Source organism: Scardinius erythrophthalmus (genome assembly GCF_964197995.2).
Source record: "Scardinius erythrophthalmus genome assembly, chromosome: 22".
Lineage (NCBI taxonomy): Eukaryota > Metazoa > Chordata > Actinopteri > Cypriniformes > Leuciscidae > Scardinius > Scardinius erythrophthalmus.
In genome coordinates, this window is record NC_138242.1 from 14,886,370 (window position 1) to 14,914,270 (window position 27,901).

General features: G+C 38.7%; 1 protein-coding gene and 1 long non-coding RNA gene across 3 annotated transcripts in view; one reads left to right on the forward strand and one right to left on the reverse strand.

Annotated features, from left to right (window-relative positions):
* Positions 1–27,901, forward strand: part of acad11 (acyl-CoA dehydrogenase family, member 11) — a 96,120-nt gene that overhangs the window by 17,597 nt on the left and 50,622 nt on the right. The gene's annotated exons all lie outside the window — the stretch shown is intronic.
* LOC308682974 lies at positions 25,520–26,688 on the reverse strand. Its single transcript, XR_014029213.1, has 3 exons — positions 26,646–26,688; positions 25,755–25,847; positions 25,520–25,641 (listed from the first exon to the last, which is right to left on the reverse strand). It is a non-coding gene; the product is annotated as an uncharacterized lncRNA (long non-coding RNA).

Here is a 27,901-nt window from a genome sequence, read left to right on the forward strand (position 1 = left end):
TAGAAGGCGAGAAGAAATATTTTGTTTGTCATTTGTCAAGAAAATAAATGTAGATTTTTTTAGGGTTTCTCCCCTGTGGAGACTAAACACGTTAAAAGGAACACTGTAACAGCAGGAGTTCCGATTTCTTAGCCTTAGTATTTTAAACAATCTTTCACCACAAAGACATAAAGAAATATATCACCAGAATGATTCATCCCACAAAACGACCATGTTCATCCAAATCTTCACGATCACTGGCATGACGTTTAAAAACCATTTAAGATGTTTACACAAACCAGCTATGCAGAATCTGTGAACGATAAACACAGACTTGGGGAACTCAAAGCGCTCGCAACGGGTGGCAAAGCAGAAACAGACCCATTAGTCGAAGTTCCTGCCTCACAGTTTCAGAGCTAGATCTGAGCCACGAGGATAAGCCTGCCATGATTTCTTCCTGCCTTTGACAAGATTCAGGAAAAGTCATGTTTTGAAGGATTTTCCCACTGTAAATGACATGCTAACATTATTTTTGTAAAACTCCCAGTTTGTGGCTTGTCTTTTACCTCATTTTCCACTTAAAAACTGAATCTTCATGAGTCATTTTTAAACCGAATCCGTTTGAATGAACAGTCTGCCCTCTGAGAGCTGTAGACTCTCTTGCTTTCATTTTTATTTGTATTTTTAGGAAAGCTGACCGCAGGCATGCATTATTGCATTTTGTTGACGTGTTGACTGGGACTTGCATGACAGGGATTAAAAAACATAACTTTATGTGATGAAAGGCAGTTTTACCGTTTACTGTGGTGAGATAACATCAATGATCAGGGTTTAAAATGGCATTGTATCCTGTTTACAGTGCTGAAGGTTGTTTTTTAATCTGTATGGGATGTTTAGAGTTGCTTTGGTATTTTCCTCTTAGACATTGTCCCCTGTAGAACATTCCAGATGGTTCTAGCCATGGGTCTTTGTGGTTTCGGGGCCCTCCTGAATTAAACATCCTCAAAGCAAAGGACCAAAGGCCTGTTGTTCTCTATCATCACACCAAATTAACTTCATAAAGTCTGAACTGACTTTAAACTGCCCCATGAAATCTCTTCCAGTATCTTATTTTATTATTTTCTATCTATCTATCTATCTATCTATCTATCTATCTATCTATCTATCTATCTATCTATCTATCTATCTATCTATCTATCTATCTATCTATCTATCTATCTATCTGTCTGTCTGTCTGTCTGTCTGTCTGTCTGTCTGTCTGTCTGTCTGTCTGTCTGTCTGTCTGTCTGTCTGTCTGTCTGTCTGTCTGTCTGTCTGTCTGTCTGTCTGTCTGTCTGTCTGTCTGTCTGTCTGTCTGTCTGTCGTTCTATCGTTCTATCGTTCTATCGTTCTATCTATCGTTCTATTTATCTATCGTTCAATCTATAGTGGTTAAAATATTTTTTTATTGAATCTTATTTCACTCTAAAACATCACGTTTCGGTAAAAGGGGTTGCAAATTTTTCTTGTTGGATATTGGTCTAAAAAGAGTACCTTATTTTTGTTGCATGTCTTTGCGTCAACACTACCATTGCATGTAGTAGTTTCCCATCTAAAAGACCCCTTTCACATGAAACAACATTTTGTTACCTCATATATCCTGTTGCTCAGAAATACTTCTTATAACAGACGTTGTGGATTGTGAAGTTCACGGGTGGTCGGTTGACAGTTATGGGAGAAATATCTTCAGATAGGAATAGTGACAAGTTGTGAGATCTTTTTGTCTGATCTGACTTGTCACCAAAGTTGTTTTATGTCTCTCTGAGGAGTTTTAAAAACCTCTCATCAGCGTATTTGGAAACAGTGATCTTTGTGTCTCTGAGAAATGGAAATCCAAGCTTTCCAGTGCAATCTCTTGCCCTGTTAAACTCGTGCAGATGTAAAGATTCATCAGTACAAAGGGTACATTTGAAGAATGGCAAATCCAAATGATTTGGTTACCAGATGAGTCTGTTGTGTGTAAGTGCTTCATATCTCCTGTTTTTGAAGATGTACAGATGTTGTTTTCCACTACTATCATAAACCACCATCAGTTCTGGGGATTGCTAAACATATCTTTATTGTTGACACATGTGGAGTGAATTTCAAATGGTTAATCATACACAGTTTGGTGTAATGACATTCAATGACCTAACACTTTTCACCTAGGAGCCTTCGGCAAGTATGGCTAATATTGTTAAACTACTTTTAGTGGAAAAACACTTTTTGTAAAAATCAAACAAACATTGAAATATGTGACAAGATTGAATTAAAAGGATTGCTTCATTGATAAGAACCCAATCCTCGTTTTTCATGTCGTTGTCTTGCTGGATGGGTAGTTGTTGTTTAAGTTCTGGTGGTTTTCCTAGGCACACCATCTGCACATCTGCAGTATGCAGATAGAAATTACATGATTTTAATTAAACAGAATGTATTGACTTACAGGACTGCGGTTTGTTTGTATTTACATGCTGTGGATTTTGTTGGATGATTATCGGATATTCATTTTTGATTTATACACTGTGTACTTTATAGATGATATAAATGTCATACTTTCTTGTACTTAATTATCTGGTGTTAAGCATTTGTTTCCCTTCTCTCTATACATTTCTAAAATCCTCTGTCATATCTAAACTGAATATTGAACTTAATTCACTTGCTTGGAGAGAAATTGCTCCATATATGCTTATAAGATAATTAGTGACACAAAGATAATTGGTTCCGGGTCCAAGCCTGTATTTAATAGCATTTTTTTTAAATCATAATAATTGCACTAGGGTTAGGGGGCCGATTTTCCTTCTTTTTTGTCTTTAGCTGATCACTTGCCTGCTTTTAAAAAGTCACATTACAATCTCTGGGTTCACTACGTCTTGGACACTCAATTTTAAAGTTGAATCACTGTCTGAGCATATGATTTCGATATGTATATCAAGTTTAGGATCATGATTTTTTCGGTAGGATTAGGGGCCTACCAGTAGGATTAAGTTTGACGTCACACATCTCTTTTGGATCCAAATTAGATGCCAAAATCAGACAACAAATGGAGATTACTCTTCTCTCTAGTTATATGGCACATAGTCTTAGAACTCAAACATGAATTGGGGCTCAGGTCAGGAAGCAGACAGACTGGCTAAACCGACCGTCTGCCAGCTGTCTCACGTCACCAAGGTCAGATAAATCCCATCACATAGAGCCTTTTTCACCTAGATATCATCAGACTGTGTCTGTTCCCCGGATTAGGAAATACAAAAAACTTCCAAACCCATCTAAGGGTAAAAATTTAATTGATGTTCAACAAATAAAAAACAGATATAATACAAATGAGCAAATGATAAAGCTCAGGTTGCTGAATATTTGATCCCTTACTTCAAAAGAACTTATTGTTAATGTTATGATTACAAACTATAACCTAGATGTGCTGTGTTTGACAGAAACCTGGCTAAAACCAAACGATTACATTACTTTAAATGAGTCCACCTCAAAAGATTATGGTTATAAACATGAACCTCGTCTGAAATGCAAAGGGGGAGGTGTTGCTGTAATTTATAGTAATATTCTCAAAATTACTAAGAAGTCTAGTTTCAAATATAATTCTTTTGGAGTGTTGGTGCTTAATGTAACATTATATAGTGTAAATGATAAATCATGCTTGAGATTTGTGCTGGCTACTGAATACAGGCCACCAGGGCACCATACAGACTTTATCAAAGAATTTGCTGACTTTCTATCAGAGTTAGTACTGGCTGCAGATAAATTCCTAATTGTTGGTGATTATAATATACATGTAGATAACGAAAAAGATGTATTGGGATTGGCATTTAAAGACATTCTTATCTCTATTGGAGTTCGACAACATGTGTCAGGACCTACTCGTTGTAATCATACTCTAGATCTAATATTATCACATGGAATCAATGTTGATGCCGTTGAAATTCTGCAGCAGAGCGATGACATCTCAGATCATTATCTAGTCTCATGTAAACTTAATCTACCCAAGGCTGCAAAGCCGACTTCATGTTACAGATATGTTAGACCTATCACTTCTGTGTACACAGTGTAAATAACTATAAAGTTTACTCTATCTTCTCCCAGTTCACTGGCCATTTACTTTCATGTATTTCGGGAGAAAATGATGAATTCACGTGCTGTAATAAATCCAACAGACAGGAATCTCTGAACTGCGGCCCAAACAAACATGGCGGCGCCCATCTACGTTACAGATCAAGATCATTTATAAAGGTTTTTAAATGACAAAACAAACTCACTTACACGTATTTGAGAATCGGAATAGAAGATAATTGGTAAGCAAGTTTGTTAATATTTAGAAATAAAAGCGCTACATCTGTCATACAGCGCTATTTTGGCTGAATTCATTCCAATTAATGAATCTAAATGTATTGTAGTTTACATGAATGCTAAACATTGTGATGTGATACATGATTGGGTTGATGTGCGCATTTACAGGCCTAAGTCACAAGATTTAAATAGGAATAGATTTTTTGACCTGTTCACACTGCACAATTATACAAAGTTTCCCGCTGTAGTAGCTTAATAACCATTCTCCACATTGGTTTTAAACAGCAGACTTAATATTTATACAATTCTGGTCATAATTTGGAGACTATGAACATATGAACCTTTGTGCCGTGCTGTTTGTATTTATCACGCAGTAAAAATGCCCAAAACCAGTCGTCTGTGGATGAGAATCTGAAACAAGGACTGGTGAGCCATTGTCCTGCTTCACTTCACAGATGCTGAGTGAAAGAAGAATTATAGAATGACAGGACACTCATTTATATAACACTTTATTCATCAGGAGAACAGCTCGTTCAGAACGTCATATGTCGTCCTTTAAGTTTCGGTTTTCAAATGATCAAGTGTTTATATTTTCTCTCGATAAACCACCCATTTCAATCCGATCTAAATTATTTGTAATAGAGCTGACACTTTGAGTTTTTAATGGATTATGTTATAGCCCTACTTGTTTTTAATGTTTTTATGAAATATCTGTAGTGACTGCATGATCATATCACTGTATTATTTACCGCCATAGAAGCCACAAATTAAAGCTTGGCGAGCCGCATGAGGCTCATGAGCCGTGCAATGAGTAACACTACCCTATACTGGCTAAGCTACTGAAATTAGATGCTTCCAGAGGTGCCTACAAGGATAAGAGAAAATGCCTCTTCTGGTTCAAGAATCTACTTGCTGCACCAACTGCCACAGACTTTTACAAAGGATTGCAGTTCTTGAAACAAAGTTACTTACGAGACCACCAAACCAGACGGAGCACACAACAGAGCTTCGTCATGGACACCCTCAGCATACGAGTCCCATGAAACTAGTGCTCCTCGATAGGTAGAGAAACAAGCCGATCGACTTACAAATCGATGGCACAAACAGGGAGTGAGACCCAAAGGCACTCGAGACATCAGATTGTCACGAGCATCACATATTGCCGCAGTAGCATCCTCTACCCCAGATACAGCTCTGACAAGGATTGCAAACACTGGTCTCCTACCACCGCCTATGCATCTTGAGAACAGATTTGAAGTACTAATGAATGTAAATGAGGAATCCCAAAACGTGATAAATGTGATCGAAAACATACTGAATGGGCCTGTAGCTAACACTGATGCTAACTGGCGCTCAAGGTCGAGCAGACAGCGGCACTCAGCTCAGAGCGCAGCCGAGCCCAGGACTCTGATAGTGGAGGACTCCATAATCAGAAACATTAGCGGCAGGGATACAACTACGTGCTGCCTTCCACAAGCAACAACTTCTGATTTAAACAGGGAACTTCAGAACATTCTGATGAAACATAAGATTGCAAATCGACTCATCATTCATGTGGGGAAGAATGATATTCATAAAGAGCAGTCAGAACTCCTTAAGAAGGATTTCAATGAGCTTTTTGAAACACTTAAAAGACTGAAAGTTCAAACATTCATCAGTGGACCACTCCCAGCAAGAGGAACAAACAGGTTTTCACGGTTGCTTGGGCTAAATACATGGCTGCAAAAAACCTGCAATATAAAAGAAGTAAACTTCATTGACAATTTCAATCTTTTCTGGAGTCAGAGACAACTTTTTCATCGGGATGGCCATCACCCAAACAAACTTGGTTCAAGAGTGTTAAAGGACAATATCTACTTCTCCCTCAATCATCCTTCTGCAGTGTGTGCCAATCCACTCAATCTGAATGGCACACACACACACCTGGACACAGTCTGAATGACCACGGGACTTTACTTCAGCAGCAAAATGGACATGCGGTTGACATTTCACACAAGGACAATGATAACACCACTCCGCCACAACAACCTCTGCGCACGGACACAATCTCAGCTGAACCCTACCCACAGAGCTCACCACAGACAGACATATTAGAACTGCTCGAAGATTCAGCACCCAAGGACGACTTCCTGGAAAACAGCCAGGGAAGCCAGGACAGCATATCACAGCCTCCGATAACACCAGAGCAACAGCCCCTTTCACCAGACACTTTTTCCCTCTCTCCAGCATCGCCACTTCTGTGCTTCTCACAGAAAATGGAAGAACTGGTGTATGCTGGAACCAAACTATCCCACTCTTTTGCTGCAAGCCCCCAGATACCAACCAAAAAACGACAGGCACCGCTACCACCAAAGCCTGCGGGCCCAGCTCGCCCTCCCCCTCCTGTGAGAGCTCTTCGGCCTCTGCCACAACGCCAGGGCCCACACCCTCCTCCATCTGCTCGAGGTGAACCAAAAACAACTGATACCAGCTCTCAGTGATATGTGCTGGGTCCCTGCTATGATAACAGTAACTTTCTCAAATGTTTACAGAAAAAGCGGGAACCCATTGTGCCTGTATCTTTCTCTATTGCTGTTCTATTACAAGATAGAAAGTCTAAGGCCTTCAATAGCCGTACAGCAAACCCAACTAATCTGGTGCCTATTACACGTCAAACTAAGATTGATGTGGGGACAAAAAGTAAGACTGTTAAGTTAGCACTTTTAAACATTCACTCACTTAAAAATAAATCACTTCTAGTCAACGACTTAATAACCACAAACAACCTGGATTTTATGCTTCTAAATGAAACCTGGCTAGAAGACGGCTGCAGTGCAACAATCCTCAATGAAGCAGCCCCTCTTAACTTTACTTTTATGAGTGTCTGCAGAGCTGTTAAGAGAGGTGGGGGTCTAGCTACTCTTTTTAAAGATATCTATCAATGTAAGCAAATATCATTTGGGAATTACCCTTCTTTCGAAAATCTGGGTATTGTGTTAAAAGGTGCTCCACGCATTTTACTTATCATTATTTACAGGCCTCCAAAATAATCTCCAGCCGTTGCTGAGGACTTTGCAGAACTGTTATCAACAATTACCTCAGAGTTTGTCTGTTTTGCCATTGCTGGAGATTTTAACATCCACATAGATAGTGCAGAAAACAATATGGCAAAAGAAATCAAAACTGTTTTAAAGGGCACCTATTATGCCCCTTTTTACAAGATGTAATATTGGTCTTGGGTGTCCCCAGAATGTATTTGTGAAGTTTCAGCACAAAATTCCCCACAGTTAATTTATTATAACCATTTGAAAATGTCATTTTTGGGGCCTGTTTTAAAAAGAGCTGTTTTTGGTCTATACCACCTTAAATGTAAATGAGCTGCATATCCCCGCCCTGCTGCTTGACCCAGATGATGAAGAGAGTCCGGCACAGAATAAACACGAATGAGAATGGACTAAACGTCTCGGAAAGGTTATTTGATACATTTATGTACTTATAGAGTTTTAATCGCGTCCCCTTTGCAATTATGGATGTGCAACACACACACACACACACACACACACACACACACACACACACACACAACAAATTGTGATAACTTTCGCGCAATTTTTTTAAACTAACTTATACACACGCTTATGTGGCAAATATGAGAAGATGGCTAACGTTGCAGAACCAGAAAACAAATGCTGCAGGGAGATAGACGTTTATACTGTCTATGGAGATAGAGGTATTCATTTTACATTTTTTATTGCTGCAAAAAATAATGTACGTGACATAAAACTGTCTGACGTTGTTTGTTGAGACATCCTATGACGACGACAATAAATAGCTTTAGACGCATTTGTTATTGAACTGGCTGACATGACATCGATTGAAATGACTAGTTGCTCAAAAATGATAAAATACACTTACTTCTCTTGGAGGTGACGTAGGATCGCGAACAGTAGGCAACGATCCACACTTGAGGATTAACTTTGACCCTCGTTCACTAAACAGTCAGTCAGAAAATGATTCTCGTATTTAGGAAGTTTAAGTGGTGCCTTTTCTTCATAAATAAAATCCATCCGCTGCGTTTTCAGTGGCTCTGATGTCAGTGAAGACTAGTATGTCCATTCTTACATCCCACAACAGAACACCTACACTTCTTAGGAGACATTACCGGCTGTCGTTGAAACAATGGCGATGGTGTGCAGAACAGATCACCGAGGGCGGTGTCTATGCCAAAACCAGATGTCAATCAAACCGCGTCGGTGGGGCTTAGCTCATTTCTACGTCACAATGAGGGAAATCTAGAACAGCTCGTTCTGAGACAGTGCTTATGATTTATTGAGATAGTAAAAAAACTACTGGGTGGATTTTTATCATTCTAGGGTGGTTTTGCTCACACACTGCCAACACACATTTATGTTCAAACACCATGTAAAAGTGAATTTTGCATAATAGGTGCCCTTTAAAAACTTTTGATCTGACTCAGCATGTACATGGACCCACACACAATCGTGGGCACACTCTAGATTTACTTATCAGTAAGGGTCTAAACATTTCACTGATTGTTATTAACCCTCCTATTACCTTTGGGGTCAATTTGACCCCATTCAGTGTTTAACGTCTCAAAATACATACTTTAAAAATTTTTTTTTTGCTTCATATTTAAAGACTTTTCCTAATTTAATGGGGACAACTGGGTAAACATAAAATTAACATCATGATAGGTTTTCAATGGTCTGTACGTACTTTTGTAGCATCGGTGTTCTTTGGGGTCAATTTGACCCCAGGCTCATTTTGCTGTATAAAACGTATAAGAAATATATTTTTTTTGTTGTTGTTCACACATTGGTGATTAGGCACAAATCCCACATTTATTCTGGATGACATTGAGGTCATTATAAGTTGAGATTTTATGATCTTCAAAGACCTTCCCTCTGCTTTAGGGCCCTAACCTGACATTACCATATAGGCCTACTTGAAGTATTGAGAGAACCACTGATAGTTCACACGATATAGTGGAGGGGGGAATCATAATTCTCACAAGAAATTAGATATTTCCAGTGCCAATTATATATTTCCAGGGAAGGGAAAATATAATTCTTGCAAGAACTTTGATATTTTGTTCCGTGGGGGAGGGGAAAACATAATATAGGGGAGGAGCAAATGTATGAAAGCTTCCACAGAAGCCTTATAAACTATTTCTCTTTGTGCTTTGTGAGCTCTCTCTTTATGCTCTTTCTCAATTGAAAATTACCTCTTAGCAAAGTTTTTTGGGTTTTTTTTTGGGTTCTATACGGACCTGTTCTCCAGCAAGACACCAGTCGACCCGCCCGAAATGCAGGACGACGCCATACCAGCCATCCCGTCAGTGTTGACCAGTGAGGTCAGGCATGCGATCCAGAACATCCAGAAAGACCGGCGGCAGGGCTGGACGGAATCGAGGCCGAGCTGCTCAAAGAGGGTGGACCGATGCTGTGGGCAGCATTGGCCAGCCGTTTCAGCCACTACATGGCGCAGAGAAGAACACCAGATCAATGGAAGACGGCCAAGACAGTGCTGTTGTACAAGAAGGGTGACCGCGAACAGCTGAGGAATTATCGGCCAATCTGACTCCTGCCGACCGTGTACAGGGTCTTCACCAAGGTGCTGTACAACCGACTGGCCAGGCAGTTGGACGAACAACAGCCACCCGAACAGCCCGGCTTCCGGTCTAGCTACAGCACAATGGACCACATCCACGTGCTGAACCAACTGCTCGAACGCTGCCGGAAGTACAAGATGCCCTTGGTACTGGTCTTCATAGACTACGAGAAAGCCTACGACAGCATAGAGATCAATGCCGTACTGCTCGCCCTACAACAACTGGGCATCTCCTACGAGTACGTGGCCCTTGTGCGGGAGCTAAACAGTGGATGCGCCACCAACATCACCTTGTTAGACCGGACACTTCCCACTTGAATAACAGGGTGCAGCTGTGGCCAAATTTGACATTTTTGCTGCTTCAGTTGCTATAATGTTGATTCACATTTTTCTAGATTATTGTGCAGAGTGATCAGTGGCATTTTACATAATTTCAAAAAGCTTTATCACAAACCCCCAAATTTCACTGTTTTTGTCCTTGGCACCAAATTACCAGCTAACATCATTTTACTAATCATATCATCAGCACATGATTGCTATAAGGAAGGAAGAAGCGCTTCCAATCATTGTGTTCTTCTGTTAGCAATGGTTTCCTCCAAAGAAAGATGGAGGATCATCTTTGCATCAAAATGGCCTCCATTTACCAGATCATCAAGAGCTTCAAGAATAGAGGTTCGGCTGCAGTGAAGAAGGCTTTAGGATGTCCCAGCAAGTACCAGGGACTTCTCATCCTGAGGAATCAGCTAGGGAATCGTGTCACCACCAGTGCAGAACTGCTCAATATTGGCAGCAGGTGGGTGTGAGAGCATCTGCACACACAGCGAGGCCAAGACTTTTGGACAACGACCTGGTGTCAAGAAGGGCAGCAAAGAAGCCACTTCTCTCCAATAAAAACATCAAATATTGGCTGAAATTCTGCAGGAAGTACAAGAATTGGACAGCAGAAGACTGGTGCAAAGTTACTGTATCTGATTAGAACATCTGGAAAATCGATTGTCCAGAGAAGAAAAGGTGAACGCTACTATGAGTCCTGTGTCGTGCCAACAGTGAGGCATCCTGAGACTATCAATGGGAGTGTCATATTGACCCCAAACCTATCCTTGATAAAATATATTGTATAATATAATAAATAAATAGCTATTAAAACACCAAAAATATATATAATTTTTGAATTTTAGATAAATCAGTGACATTTTATAATGATTTGCTAATTTGTCCATAGTCGTGCAATAGGTATTCTGGATGTATAAGGGGTGGGGGTGGGGGGTTGGTGGTGTTTTATTTAAAGAGCTATTTAAGTAGTCAACAAAGAAACATAAAGTACCTGACTTAAACCTTTGGGGAAAAAATGAAATTGTGGGGGTTTAAATTGGTGGGGTCAAATTGACCCCAGTGGGTAAAAGATGTTGGTAGATTTGAGGGTAACAGGAGGGTTAAGGATGTAGCACTGTCTGATCATTTCTGTATTTTCTTTGATATATTGATCTCTCCTGCCACTGAAGCTAGATCTGTGTCTGTCAAGAGGAGATGCTTAAATGAGAACACTAGTGTACTATTTATGAAGGCTATATCCTTAACACCAAGCATATCTGCAGACTCTGTTGATTTTCTCCTTGATTCTTTTAACTCAAAAGTTAAAAAAGTGTAATTGATGATGTTGCTCCTGTGAAAGTCAGGAAGAAGAGTGGCAGACAAAAAGCACCTTGGAGAAACTCAACAGCAGTACAAAATATGAAAAGACAATGCAGAAAAGCAGAGCGCATGTGGCGGAAGACAAAACTTGTAGTCCATTATAACATCTACAAAGACAGCCTTCATGCTTTCAATATGGAACTAGGCAAAGCTAGACAGACTTTCTTCTCAAATATTATAAACAGCAATTTAAACAACACACGCACTCTTTTTGCTACTGTAGAGAGACTGACAAACCCCCCAAGCCAGATTCCCAGTGAAATGCTCTCAGACAACAAGTGCAGTGAGTTTGCTTCTTTCTTCTATGAGAAAATCAATAATATCAGAAAGGTGATCAGCACATCCTTGAGTTGCACTGAGGTCAGACAGATCAGACCACCTGAGAAAGTAGTTACTATGTCTGATTTCAAAGAAATTGATGGCAAAATTTTGGAAGAAACCGCACAGCACCTTAAAACATCAACCTGCGCCCTTGACACATTTCCCACATCTTTTTTCAAAAGTGTGTTAAACAGTTTAGAAGCAGATCTTCTAGAAGTGGTAAATGCCTCACTTCTCTCTGGGAGTTTTCCAAACTCCCTGAAAACTGCAGTTGTCAAGCCCCTCCTGAAAAAGAGCAATCTGGATAAGACCATATTAAGCAACTATAGGCCGATCTCAAATCTTCCTTTCATAGGCAAGATCATTGAAAAAGTTGTCTTCAATCAGCTGAACAAATTCTTGAGCTTGAATGGATCCTTTGACAATTTTCAATCTGGTTTCCGACCGCACCACAGCACAGAGACAGCGCTCATAAAGATAATAAACGATATTCGCTTAAATACTGATACAGGCAAATTATCAGTGCTGGTACTACTCGACCTCAGTGCTGCATTTGACACTGTCGATCATAACATACTTCTTGATAGGCTGGAAAACTGGGTGGGGCTTTCTGGGATAGTCCTAAAATGGTTCAGGTCATACTTAGATGGGAGAGGTTATTATGTGAGTATAGGAGACCATAAGTCTGAGTGGACATGCGGAGTCCCTCAAGGTTCAATTCTTGCGCCACTCCTGTTCAACCTGTATATGCTCCCAATGAGCCAAATAATGAGAAAGAACCAAATTGCTTACCACAGCTATGCAGACGACACACAGATCTACTTAGCCCTATCGCCTAATGACTATAGCCCCATTGACTCCCTGTGCCAATGCATTGACGAAATCAACAGTTAGATGTGTCAAAACTTTCTTCAGTTAAACAAAGACAAAACTGAAGTCATTGCGTTTGGAAACAAAGATGAAGTTCTCAAGGTGAACGCATACCTTCACTCTAGGGGTCAAACAACTAAACATCAAGTCAGGAATCTTGGTGTGACACTAGAGTCAGACCTTAGTTTCAGTAGTTATGTCAAAGCAATAACTAAATCAGCATACTATCATCTGAAAAATATTGCAAGAATTAGATGCTTTGTTTTCAGACAAGACTTAGAGAAACTTGTGCATGCTTTCATCACCAGCAGGGTGGATTATTGTAATGGACTCCTCACTGGCCTTCCCAAAAAGACCATAAGACAGTTGCAGCTCATACAGAATGCTGCCGCCAGGATTCTGAGCAGAACCAGAAAATATGAACATATCACACCAGTCCTCAGGTCTTTACTCTGGCTCCCAGTTAAATTTAGGATTGATTTTAAAGTATTATTACTGGTATATAAATCATTCAATGGCCTAGGACCTCAATATATTGCAGATATGCTCACCGAATATAAACCCAACAGATCATTAGGATCATATCAGCTAGAAATACCAAGGGTTCACTCTAAACATGGCGAGTCCGCTTTTAGCTATTATACCAGCCGCAGCTGGAACCAGCTTCCAGAGGAGACCAGACGTGCTCCTACAGTAGTCACATTCAAATCCAGACTCAAAACACATCTTTTTAGCTATGCATTTACTGAATGAGCACTGTGCTGCTGTTTGTCCGACTGTTTGTACTGTACTGTATTTTATTTTATTTTTCTAAACGGTTTTAATTATTCTTATTTTTTTATTATTTTAATTTCTTCTATGTAAAGCACTTTGAATTGCCATTGTGTATGAAATGTGCTATATAAATAAACTTGCCTTGCCTTGCCTTGCCTTGCCTAGTATCTGTAAAACCGCATTTTTCCATCTTAAAAATATATCTAAATTACGTCATGTGCTCTCATTGACAAATGCGGAACAATTAGTCCATGTCTTCATGACATCAAGGCTAGATTATTGTAATGCTCTACTGGGTGGTTGCCCTGCACGCTTAATAAACAAATTACAGCTGGTCCAAAACGCAGCAGCTCGAGTTCTTACCAGAACCAGGAAGTATGACCATATTAGCCCTGTTCTGTCAACACTGCATTGGCTCCCTATTAAACATCGTATACATTTTAAAATATTGCTGATTACTTACAAAGCACTAAATGGTTTAGCTCCCCAGTACTTGAGCGAGCTCTTAACGCATTATAGTCATTCACATCTATTGCGATCTCAAAATTCCGGCCAGTTGATAATACCTAGAATATCAAAATCGACTGCTGGCTGGCGGTAGATCCTTTTCCTATTTAGCACCAAAACTTTGGAACAGTCTTCCTAACATTGTCTGGGAAGCAGACACACTCTGTCAGTTCAAAGCTAGACTAAAAACACATCTCTTTGACCTAGCATACACATAACACATTATAGACTTCTTTAATTCAATGTTAGGGTGCATAGATTAGGTCAGCCGGAACCGGGAACACTTCCCATAAATTCTGATGTACTCGTTATATCATAAGAAGAATGGCGTCTACGCTAATATTAGTCTCTCTGTTTATCCGAGGTTTACCGCAGTCCGTCGGATCCAGGCCGTATCCAGATCTGATGAAGGACCTACGCCTGGATGCGATGACAACGCAGTCCTGAAGTGTCAACTAGTCTCTCCCCTGTGAAGGCCTCCCTCCCCTCCCTTTACCTCTCTACAGATAAAAAGTTGTCGGGATAATTCCGGTTCGTGTGGCTATGCAGAAGCGAAAAAAATTCTGTATTATAAATTTTAAGGCCAGACAAGTAGTTTGCTGAGGGTTGGTTTGTAGGGAAGGACTACACGCCTGCGCACTACACGCCTGCGCATATATATTCAAATGTGCATACCTATAGACTGAACTCGTAATACACGCAGTTGAACAACAAGGCTAGGCTACTAGTGAGACTCCGTGACTAGTTTGCCCGGGATTTCGAGATCGTCCAAAATGTCCGGGATTCGGCTTTTGCGTTCTACAGTCGGCATTCATTATGTTTACTGTGGCGAGCAGGACGAGGCTGACGGCCGCGGGAGACCGATGCGAGGCAGGTGGCGTCATTACTGAGACGCGCCGGTCTCGTATCTCTCACGGAAGAGCGGGAATTTTCTTAGCAATGTTAAAACGCACATCAACCGATCACTTTTTTAGCGTTCATGTAAACACTACATTCAGATTCACCAATCGGAATGAATTCAGTTAGATTGAAACAAAAGGTGTGCATGTAAACAATGAATGGCGACTGCAGAAAGCAAAAGCCGAATCCCGGACATTTTGGACGATCTCGACGGCCGGACATGTCCGGAAAAAAGAGGATGGTAACCCCTACTACTCAGCTTTCTCTTACTACTCAGATTTCTCCACAGAACAAGAGCCTGCTAGCTTAGCTTCCAAAGAATGACGGCTGATACTATGTGTACATTCTGTGTGAGTGAGATCCCACCTCCTATGGGTGGGTTGAAAACATGCGGGACAGCCCCTCCTACTGGCTGTAGTCTTTAGCCTCTGGCCAAAAAATCCTCCGATGACGCAAAATGACGATTTTTGCGTCATCAGAGGATTTTTTCCAGACAAAAATTACATAAATCTCTCGTCTCAGTGGTATATGAGGGTGGAAAGCACGGTAATTCAAAAATACTACAGATTTTCTACTAATTAAAGCTTAATGCTAAATCCTGAAGTATCCCTTTAAGGAAGAATATGTATGGTATTTGGGGTAAAAGGCGCTCTTGCGGTTAGGAAGAAAGGCACAATAATTTTTTTTTTTTTTTTTCAAAATGTTGCAAATAAATGCTGCTCCATCTGAGAGCACTGCGAGTTTGAGGCGCTTTTAACATGCATTTGAAAAAGCAACACGTGTCAAACATCTTTCCAAACATGAAGCATTTATGAACCTCTTGTCCAACAAAAGACAACATTTAATAACATGCTTTTACTCCAAACTCACTTCATATCGACAGTTGAGCATCCTTCTGTGAGATGATGTGGCTTTTTAAACAGAATAAGGCACACAACGTATTATTTCAGACTATTCTATACCCTGATAAAGACAATTAGCATTGAAGCATAAATAAACTTTATTATCATGAAAATACCTGAAAAGGCTTGAAGAACTTAGATAAACCATATATTGTCGTAGTCGTGTGTTTATTATTCATGTTTAATCAATCAAAGAGTTTCAATCTTCTGTTTATTCATCTACAACGATATAGTATGATGCCCATGGGGACTTTTGGAATGACTTGCGTTATCGTATTTCTGCGGGGCATATTTGGAGTCATATTTATTTGTTACTAATGTAAAGCTATTTTAATTTATTATGGGATCTCATTCAATGCTTTCAGAATCTTTACTTTTTAAAATAATTGTTTGTCTGTATTTTTAACATGAACAGTTTTATCAGTTTATTTATTGAGCAAAAATTATTTTATTTATTTATCAAAATAAACCAAAAACAGTACAAACTTTGCTAAAATGATTGTTTTGAACAAGTTTTAACTTAAGAAATTATCAAAAACATTATTTTAGCTAAAGTATTTGTATAAATATTTTTTGCCGTTTGCCTCATGCTGGTGAGCCTTTTACCCTGTGTGCGGGGAGAAGGAACCCCCTCGCCACCTCATACAATTATAAGATTTTCAAACAAACCATCAACTTTTATGATTTATTTTCACACAAAATTTGTTGCTTCATTAATGTTCAATAAAAACATATTTATTTTTTCTGCAACCGTACACTATGGTAGTAGTGAAAAGCATATTTTGGAATACACGACACAACATTTGCCCATATTTTTTCCCTGATTTACAGTTTGGAAGAATCTGCGCTATTTGCCGTAAGAGAATTGACTCAGAATTAAGTTGACAATTTTCACAGAAAATAGCATAGTGTATGGTTTTTCTTTTTTAAACCTCCGGATTCCATCTAGTTGGAGGAAATCAAGCATGCATGATATTTTGAGCCGATTTTAGAACACAATTTGTCATGTGTCTCCTAGCAACGAGGCACATGTTTCTGCATTAGTTTTTTTGTTAGGAATGACCTTAAAGTATGAAATTACCTACCGTTATCAATTTGTTTTGACTTGGCAAATGGGTTGCTGTCTTAAGACTTGCATAATCACACATGAGGCTCAACAATTTGGCAGCTTTTATAGGAAATCTGTCTACAAATTTCATCCTTGCCTAATGCCATGTATTCCAGTACAGTCTTTTGTCATTGCAATTTGTGCTAAAATAATTTCTCACAGCACTCTTTACTCATCCTTTCATTGTTTTCTGAATGAACCTTCTGAACGTTTTATACATTAACTCATCCCTATGAGCAAAAACAGAACCAGACAGCTGTCGTCTTTACCCTTTGGCCTTCTCCTCTCTTTCCTTTCAACCATTCTCATATCCTTTTCTTTTGCGACTTCCGCTACATCCACAAAGCCACAAAAATGCAAAGGCTGAACTAGCTGCCCTCAATGAACTAGCTGCCCCCCCCCCCCACACACACACACACACACATTTTTTCCTCTTTTCCTTCTTTTCACTTTTCGCTCTTAGGATAGACAATTTCCTTTGGTAGCTCCCAGGCCTATGGTGAGTTTTGTGCATATCTGGTGGCCTTGAACTTCAACTTTTCACAGCTCCTTTACTCCTCCGTGCATGTGTGCATTTGCTTCCAGACCACCCTTATCGTCTGTGGAAAAACAGGCCCGGGGAGCTGTGCAGCTTAGCGTGTTTCCATGTGCATGCTGAAGCCTCTAGCATGACTTAATTGGTGAAGGCAGTGTGGTTCTTTTAAAAGTGGTAGTAACTGATTAGTAGAAAGGGAAAAAACTGGAGAAAAGGAATAGGGGGTGTTGAAGGACATCATAGTGTGGAACAGAAGACGAGTGTATTTACTGTATGTCAGATTACTGCATGTTAATAATCAAATTATTAACAAATATTAACAAAAGTAAATTTATCTGTGTATACACAATAATGAATAAATTATATTAACACTACATATATTATATTTATACTGTATATTTTAGATATACAAAATAAAAATATTATTTCTCAAATGTTTTCACAATTTTAATAAAATATTGATTATTTTATAAAAAGAATAAATTCATTAGAAATTTTAATAGCAAATATTGTTATTATTAACTATATCTAATAATTTATATATCTCATAAGTTATATAATTTTAAATGATATATAATGAATGTATTATTATTATTATTATTATATTTTACAAAATTAAGTGTTCCAATTTCCAACTTAAGGGTGTCATGAACTGAGAAATACGTATAAATACATTTAAATTATGTACTGTAAAACATTCTGTAAATTTCAGAAATGAAAACTTCTTTGTTAGTTCAAAAACAGCTTTTATTGAAAGCAAGCTACCAAAAAAACTTGTTTCAGATTTTGCCATAGTGCAACGAAAGACTGCCTCTGCAGAAGAACAACACCTACTTCTACATCATTTTCTTAGCCCTGCCCACCTATTTGCACATTTAGTTGCAGGTGAGGGAATACGAGAGAGACACAAATGCAGAATTACTCAAGCAATAAAAAGATAGCGATGCCTCAGAGGATTACAAGACGTTATACAATGCTAAGTTGTGAGAAACAGTCTTTGTGTTGCCTTCCATGTGGTCCTAACATTAGTAAAGCGTGTATGAACTTCGTTTTACAGATACAATCTGGGACTTCGTTAAAATACTGTTCGTTTGTATGCTTCATTTTTAATAAGTTAATAATAATGTTTATAAAATTTGTAAATGTTTTGTTTTATTTACTGGTATTTAATATATATATAAATTAATGTAATTGTTTGCAATTATGAGGGTAACTTGTGTCTTTGGAGTAAGATTAATTTCTCTCTCATGAGATTACTTCCTCTTCTTGGTTGGGTTACGTTTCTCCATGTTGTAAATCCTAGGGGCAAGGCTTCTAAACCGTTAACTTTTAGGGCCGTTATATTTAAATGATGAATTTTTTTCAATGTACGATCATTCGTACGATGGGATTGGCGGCATACAAATGTTTCATGATTCATGATGTTGCAGCTTCTCTGGTTCCTCTGCATTGGAAAGATGAATTTTGCTGATACTGATTTCATTTGATTGGTAACAACCCTATTGTGTCTTATTATTCTAATTGCATTTATTGATTAAATGTAAGAATTTGACACAAAAGATGATGTATACATTTTTTCAGGTTTAAAAATGGCTTTATAAAGGTCAATTTAAACTTGGAAATTGGAAAAGATAAAAAATTTTGTCACAAGAATATCAAAAACTTTAGGAGCCGTCCATGACAGTCCCAAACCTGCCAAAGGTACCAATACAATAAACACACTCAGCAAAACATAGTCTAGTTATCATAATCTATAAAATCCCAGAAAATATATATATTTTTTTGTCAATATCGCACACCCAAGTTTCAGCTATATGTAATGAGAGAAACACCTTTCGTACCGTCTTCTTTTAAGCACTAATATAATGTAATAACTAATAAAATTTAAATTTATTAAAATTTAATACATTTAAATAAAGATGAATAATTACCACAGTCTGGAGGATCCTTGGTATTTTAGGTGTATTCGATGGGTTCTTCTGATTTGGTATCAAACTCTGGCTCAAACATGTATGGCTGAATTTCACCGGTTGCCATTTTGCAGCATCTGAAAGTTTTCAAAACAGTTCCACACGTGTAACGGCAGAGACATTGAAAATTATTCTAATTTGTAAAACTGTTACCCAATCATTGCACTGGGCATTTACCAAATAATTGGCCCCGGGCACACAACCAAGGGTTGTAGCCATCATTTCAGAAGTGAGGGGAACAGACATGTCAAGTGTAAATGTCTAAGAAATCAAATACACTGCTGAACAATAACAAATATTTTGTATTCAAATTTTCCCCATATATTTTTCTAATGACAATTTTATGATTTATGTACAACAAACATTTGTGCATTACGTAATGCAATTTTTTATCAAGCTGTCAAAAGCTTCAGTTTCGGTTCTGCACTCTTGTGAAAACTCAAACTTATAATCAAAGAAGAACAATGAATCTCTTGTTTACATCGTGTCTACACTATGTTGGTTATAATGTAAGAACTCTTTAGTGAGCTCGAAGCTCCAACGTTTTGAGCAGAGGTTGATTCTGAACGTAAACACCTCTGATTGGCCACTGCATTCATGCACTCAACAGAGTTTTCTGTGATTGGCTACAATGCTCAACGCTGCAAATAAAAAAAAGTTGTAAATGTTGAGGAAGCAACAGCGGCATCCTGACTTGGAGCATGATGTGTTCAGTGGCGAGTTCACGTCGGCTTAGTGCTCTTCGTGCCTCACACTCCGTCACTCCGCCACTCCAACCATGAGCGTGAGGACTCCCCACCTCAACTCTCAACTCTTCAAGAGACAAATCTGGCTTCTGATGCTTCTCTCATTGTAGTGGAGCTATAAGCTGACCGTGAAGATTACAGTCAAGTCAAGTCAAGTCACCTTAATTAATTTATATAACGCTTTTAACAATATAGATTGTTTCAAAGCAGTGATACAGTGATAATAGGAAATTAAAGTAACAGATTGTTTTGGCTTTACAGCAACTCTAGAATAAAGTTATTGTCCAGCTAAAGTTAGTTTTGATTGATTCACTTCTGTTGCAAAGATCATTAGTTATTAACTTAGGGGCCGCTTACACAACACCGTTCTAACAGAAAACCCTTTATGGCTCCAACCTGCTCATTCACACGACAACAGTGCCTGGCAGCTCGAGAACGCAAATAGGTTCATCTTGGAATAGGTTCCAAGGTGCAGGAGTTGAAAAAACAAAACAAAAAAAAACATTTCCATCTTTTTTTTCATCTCCGGGCAAACTTCCAAAACGCGAATATTTGAAAATGCCAACGGCGTGCACATGCGTATTACGTGTTTAATCTATATGTAGCAAGGGGTTCATATGCTGGCACAGGTCCCGCAGGCCCCCCGCTCTGTGAATGTGCCACCACTTTGCTTTCATCAACCCATGGTGTTCAACTGTCCGGTAGCTCAGCACTGCTATGACGAAAGCAATGGCCCTGCTACTACCACCGCTTTGCTCTCGTCCACTCATGACGGTGACAGCAACACTGTCTGTTCTCTTGCTCTTTTATCTCTCACTTCTCCCCCTGCTCGTGGTGGTCTACGAGAACAATGCAACATGGTGGCGCTAGCACAGCGACGCGCAGCAGCAGTGTGTGAGAGTTGTTTGGAACACAAGTGTTTATACGAGTTTTATGTGTTTAAGTAAGTCTTAACTCGTTTCTATTAATTGTGATTACGGTTTGTCTCGTTTACGTTTGTTTTCCTCACACTTTTTGGACTAATTGCACCTTATCGGACCAATATGTGGACTTACCGTGGAGCTGGACTTTTTCTCCTGTGGAGCGTGCTCTGTCATCTTTTGGCCCGTCTACCAGTACACGGTGAAACGTTGCAGTATTCACGGGAATTTCTTCTCCTGCTCTGTAATGCAAGAGGTGTTTCCGTGGATCCAAATGTGGTCTTCCCTGAGGAGATCGTTCCCATTCCCATGGCTCAGAGCTGGATTTTGCCACGGGCGAGGAGGAAGAGAGGGAGACGTGGAGGTGTACGGCAAAGGCTTAAAAGACTTGGACATCGCAGAATCCCTCTTCCCTCCATAATGTTAGCGAATGTACAGTCTCTCCACAATAAAGTGGACGAAGTTCGAGCACACGTGAGGTTTTTGGAGGAGTATAGAGACGCGTGCATCCTCGCCTTCACAGAAACATGGCTCAAAAATCACGTCTCCCAGGACACTATGGAAATCGAGGGCTTTGGAGCACCCTTTCGTCTAGACAGAGACCCTGCGGTGACCGGTAAGTCACTGGGCGGAGGTTTATGTTTATACATTAATAAACGGTGGTGCAACACAGTCATCATTCGTGAGTCCTTGTGCACACCTGACATTGAGCTTTTAGCAGTGTCGCTACGGCCATTCTACTTGCCGAGGGAATTTCCCCAATTATTTGTGACTGTGGTTTATATACACCCCAGGGCTAATGCGGACATTGCAATACAATCCCTGACCAAAACAGTGCAGAGTTTCCAAGCACGAGCGCCAGATGCTCCGATTTTTTTAATGGGAGATTTTAACCATTGTAAACCCGGGAAAGCGCTTGGTCACTTTTTTCAATATGTCACTTGCCCGACTCGGCATTCTAAGTGTCTTGATCTTTGTTTTGGGACAGTCAAACGAGCTTACAAATCGCTCCCGAGAGCTCCTATCGGTGCGTCCGACCACAGTGTTGTTTATCTTGTTCCGGAATACAAAACTGTTCTGAAGAGGAACAAGCTTGAGAGAACTTTGGTGCCGGTCTGGTCGGATGAATCGGTGATGGATTTACAAGAATGTTTTGCAGACACTGATTGGGACGTTTCTAAGAACTCCTCCACAGATATAAATGAACTAACAGAAACTGTTTCTAGTTACATTTCCTTTTGTGAGAACATAATTGTTCCCAAGCGATCCCGTTTGATTTATGCTAATAATAAACAATGGGTCACAAAATCCGTTAAGGAATTAATTAATTAAATATACTGAATTCCGCTGTGCGGAAGTCAGTATTTGTTTATATATTCACACACAAAGTGCATCAATATCAGAACTCCTCCTCCAGCTCTTCCTCACTCTCACATTGGCCAAGGGACTGGATTATATCAGTAGACCTGAAATGTCTACTCTCATATTCAGATAGCCCCTCATCACAAGCGATTTCTAAATTCTGAATTTCAGAATTGCCCCTTGTCAATCACTTTGTCTTTTGTACAAGAGTACTCGGATGGTATTGTTGGAAAGTTTTCTTTCATCGACGCAAAACCAGGAGACGATGGGATCACGTTCAAACAAAGTTATTCTTTATTGAGGACTTCGCGTTGACGTGGCTGCAGGAATCCAACATTATCTAACTAAGGGAACTTTACATGGTATCTTATAGGCATTTTAGGAGGAGGGACTTTTGAAGGTGGAGACAAATTCAAACAAAGCTTGTAACAGGTTTAAGTAACACCCTAGACTGAGGGTCTGGCCAATCCTAATTCAATCAGCATAAGGCTCCAAGAGCCATTTGGGTCCGAAAGCCATTTGCAGAACAAAAGGTGAGATTCTCAGTGAATCATTCGTGTGCTAATCCCATCAGTCTGAGTGAAACTGGGGCTTCAAGAGCCATTTAAGACAATAAGGAGAGAACAGGAATTGCAACTTTGCTGAGATCTTAACCTTAAAAGCTAAAATCAGTATTCTTCACCGTGATGTTATGTAGGGAAGCATATCTGAAATAGATTCTTAAATTTGTAACCCTTCAGTATGCACTCCATGCTCAAGTATACAAATGCTACAACGGCTTGTCACTGTCATATTCACATCCAACCTGGTCTATCCCGCTGAGGAAGGACTTCCTCTCTCAAGCAAAGGGCTTTATCTGGCATCCCAATCCAAAATTGTGTAATCTGCACAAATTGCCACTCAGCGGAACCCGTCGGCGTTAGATACACTGCCTCACAGCGTGCTGAATACCAATACTGAAGCAAGAACACCTTCTACAAGGCACCTTTAAGAACATAAATGGAAAGTTTTTGAGAGCTGGTGCAGCTCGAGGAAGGAAGCAAATTGCTCAATCCCAGTCACGTTGTCCTTCTTACAAAAGCGCTTAGAAATTCGATTTGACAACACTACTATGAGGCAAAGGGATAAGAACAGTTACACTTCTCTCGCAAGGCTCACAATTCTTCCAAAGTAAATAACTAGAAGTTGTCTGCCCTCCTGCAGCTTTCTTTCCATCTCTCTCTGGTACAACACCAAACCATGTTCCCTTTTGATAGGGGGGATTGCTAACATAGGAGGGCATTAAAAGGAGGGCAGTAAAATAGGAGGACATAGGAGGGCAGTAAAAACTGACTCTTGAAATGTGTTATTCTTACTGATAGCATGTTATTATAACTATGTAATTTTGTCAATATCAATATATCTTTGTGGGCCCCCCTCCCTGAGGGCCCCTGTTACTTAGTTCTTAGTACTTAGTTCCCTGTCCAACGCCCCTGCTTCCAAGTCTTGAATCTAGCATGCCTAAAAGAGAGGGTCAAAACAGGATAGAAAATAGCCTATTACTTCTAAAATATGATGTTTTAGAGCTACACAATTAATTGTTAAAAGATCACAATCTCAATTCAAACATTCACATAATCTTATTCCTAAATGACAATGATTTGGCTATGTCTATTAAACTTTTGACAAGAATGATCACAGCAGAACATTTAAATCTGCATTCGTGCTGCCGCTGAGCCAGAGAGAGCAGTTTTCTAGGTACAAAACAGCTTCACAAACAGTCTTTTCCACCACACAGTATCATCATTTCTTTTACAATAATTCAAATGATCAAAGAAGTACTGGGATAAACATTTCTACACTCAAAAAAATGATTCTTTAAACTTACTTAATTTAATTATGGACAGTGGTTCCACACAAGCAAATAGCTTTTTATTAACATTAATGGGATTTTTTGAATCTATGTAAACTCCTTGTGTTGGGACAACACAACTGAATGGGGAAGAATCTATGTGAAATAGTAATGTCGAACTAAATCAATGGAATTGCTTCCCTGTAACTTAAATCGGTTAAGTTAAGTGAACATGCAGTAGTTTATTTAAAACTGTCCAAATAGGTTACATTCAACAAACACAAGGATATTTGTTTCAAATAACTCATTTAAATTATGGACAGTGGTTCCATCCAATTAGTTCTTGTTACTTTAACTCAGTAGTATCTATTTAAAGTTACTCCTTTCAAAGCAGCATTTGTTTGTGTGTGATTGTCTTGTAGAGTCATAAAAAGACAAGATATGTAACAAATTATCAAACTGTATTTGTTCAACAGTTGCAATACACAGTTTTTAACAGCCTGCTCACTCATACATTCAACTCTTTAAACTTGTGCAAATGTATTAACATCAGCAAAAATTACTTTTACACATTGTTCAAAAAAGTCAAAAGACTTCTGCAAATTCAGTGTAAATTAAAACTGTAAAACTTGGGTAAAAGAAATACAACTTTTTTCTTTTTTTTTTAAACAAATTTACACAATACAATAATAATTAAAAAAAATCGTCCATGCAACCAAAATGTCCAGATGCCAATGTGTCTAACGATATGTTTAACAATTATCAAATGACATATTACTGCTAAAATGTACTAGACATCTTTTCACAGAAAATAACAGATGCACAGAGCACCAAATAGGCAGCTTGCAACTAAGTTCAACAATTTTGAACATTGAAAAATACAACAAGTGTAACCTGCAATAGAAAATCAAAATATTGCCCTTTTTTTAACATTAACAATCGGGCATTCCAGGAACGGTCCTTAGAGTCCTTACTCAAACACATCAGAGAAGAGCTTGGTCTTCAGTGTTTGGACTTTATTGGACAACTTGTTGTCATCTAGCTCCAGAATTATTTTTTGAAGGACTTCGAATGTGTACCTTAGTTCAGGAGGGTAGCTCAGGTTCAGTCCATAAATCAGTCCCAGTAACATGGCTGCTGCATATGGGACACTGGTAAGGTTCCGAAGAACCTTCTGACCCTCTAATACCACTCCAGGATCTGCTGGGCTGTCTTCCATGTCTGCACCTTCATGTCTTATGACATAAATTCCCATTAGAGTATTCTGGATCGGCTCCTCAGTGCTGGCAACGTCTGTATCCTAGAGGGGATATTTAAAAAAAAATAAAGTACTCTTAAATTCCTGTGTATTAACTTTAACAAAACATTAAGCATCCTTGAAAATACAGCAACATTTTAAAAGCACATACTCACCATATACTCCCAAACCAGACTGCTAGGGTCTTCGTTCAGGTATGCACAGAGAGATTTGATTATGCATGCTCTCCTCACTTCAATGTCATTAGTCTAAAGATGCAAATAACAACATTCATTTATTATTACTTTGCCTGATTATTTCCTTAAAAGGGATAGTTCACTTTAAAATAAAAAAATTCGGTCATCATATACTCACCCTCATGTTGTTTCAAACCTGTATGAATTTCTTTCTTCTGGAACTCAAAGAAAGATATTTTGAAGAATGTCGGTAACCAAGCAGTTATCTGGTCCCATTGACTTCCATAGTAGAAAAAAAAAATGTATATGGAAGTTAATGGGACCAGATAACTGTTTGGTTACCGACATTCTTAAAAATATCTTCCTTTGTGTTCCAGAAGAAAGAAATTCATACAGGTTTGAAACGTCCCATTGAGTAGATTGTATATTTTATACATTTTACATTACTACTTGTTATATGTTGAATTCATGTTTATAAAAAAAGGGTGCAACTTCATTTAAACGATCGTTGCAGTGCACGAAGAAATTTTGCATGCTCAAAGTCTAGTGTGGCCGCGGCATAAGCCATTGATCATCTGGAATCTGATATGGAACTGATTTATAATTTGTTTTCCTTAATTTAATTTAATAATTGATTTAATTTAAATAGCATTCCAACTTTGTTTTTTCTCATTTATGGTCACTGTTTTCTACAGTGCATTGATTTACACTGTCTGCTCACAGCTAATATTCGATCAGTGCAATAATAAGTGCTTTAGCGTAATTCGTAAAACTTTAAATACTATCATTGTGACGAGCCGTGGGTTGTAACAAAGTTTGCAAAATTATTACTACTTTTTTATATAAATCCTAAAAAGGAGCTTCACTTACCTTAGCCAAAACGTTGTTTTCTCAATCAGTAAAGTTGTGGCATTCCTTCATTTCACCAAATTTAGGCAGTGATGAACTGGAAAAACCATAATGAAAAACATACTGTCATAAAAAAAGAACATCAGAAAACATGCCAAAATATATCCGTCTATGACAGGCGAATGTGGCCTTATTTGTGCTTGCTTCAGAGCAATTTTACTGGGACTGTAACGTTAGCTTAGATTAAAGCACTGGGAGGTTTTGTTATTAAACATTCTAAAACGCTTAATGTGTTTATGTACTAATACTAACCATACTACACCATACTAATAAAGCATACTATGTACAGAAAACCAAATTTACTCACAGGTTATAAATGCTTAAGCTGGCTAAATACTTAATACTGAGAAATTAATATTAAAAGATCAAATTCTGTAACGTTACATGCCTTATTAATAAACCACAGGCTGACGTTATAAACAGATTAACCCAGAATAAGAACTAAACGTGTTGCATTCATATGCTGGGTTCATCTGTTTATCTGCACATTGTAAGGTGTATCATATATTATTAGATTTGTATAATATCACTGTTAGCCACATTAAACGTTTTAGAATGTCCCTCGTTAGTCATTTCATTACTTCGACTGAAAACCATTTTGAATTATTGTCAAATAATTTGTTCCACGAGCACACATCAAGTATTACACGACAGAGAATCATGCGTTTTCCACAACCACAATTAAACTCGCATGTTTTTAATCGAATGCAATTATCAATTAATACCGTAATCAACACATTCAACACAATATTTGATAGTTAAACAATATTAAAAGCATCCCAGAACAGACTTAACAGACTTAAACACTAAAAGAAAGTAAACACTTTGCATTCGGAATAACTTTAGAATTAACTTTTCTTACCTGGCTGGTACTTCTAGCTCTGACACCATGCATGCACCTCGTTGTCACCTCGTTCGCGCGCGCCGTCTTCATCCAATACGTTGGAAATCGTCACATCCGTTTTTTTGAATCGCGCAATTAAGCCACTTACGTTAGTTTAACGCTTGATAATTAAGTATAGTGGACCATTACACAACTTAAGTTACTTAAACGCAATACAATAGTGTTTTGATGGGAAAATAAATATATGTGGGTTATTTTAACAAAAACCATTTGGGTAGAACGAACAGTGCCCCAAAACCATTTTTTGAGTGTAGTTCTGATATTAACACTGATGTCTATGACGCTTTAAGGCTGCAGTCCGTAGTTTTTCCTC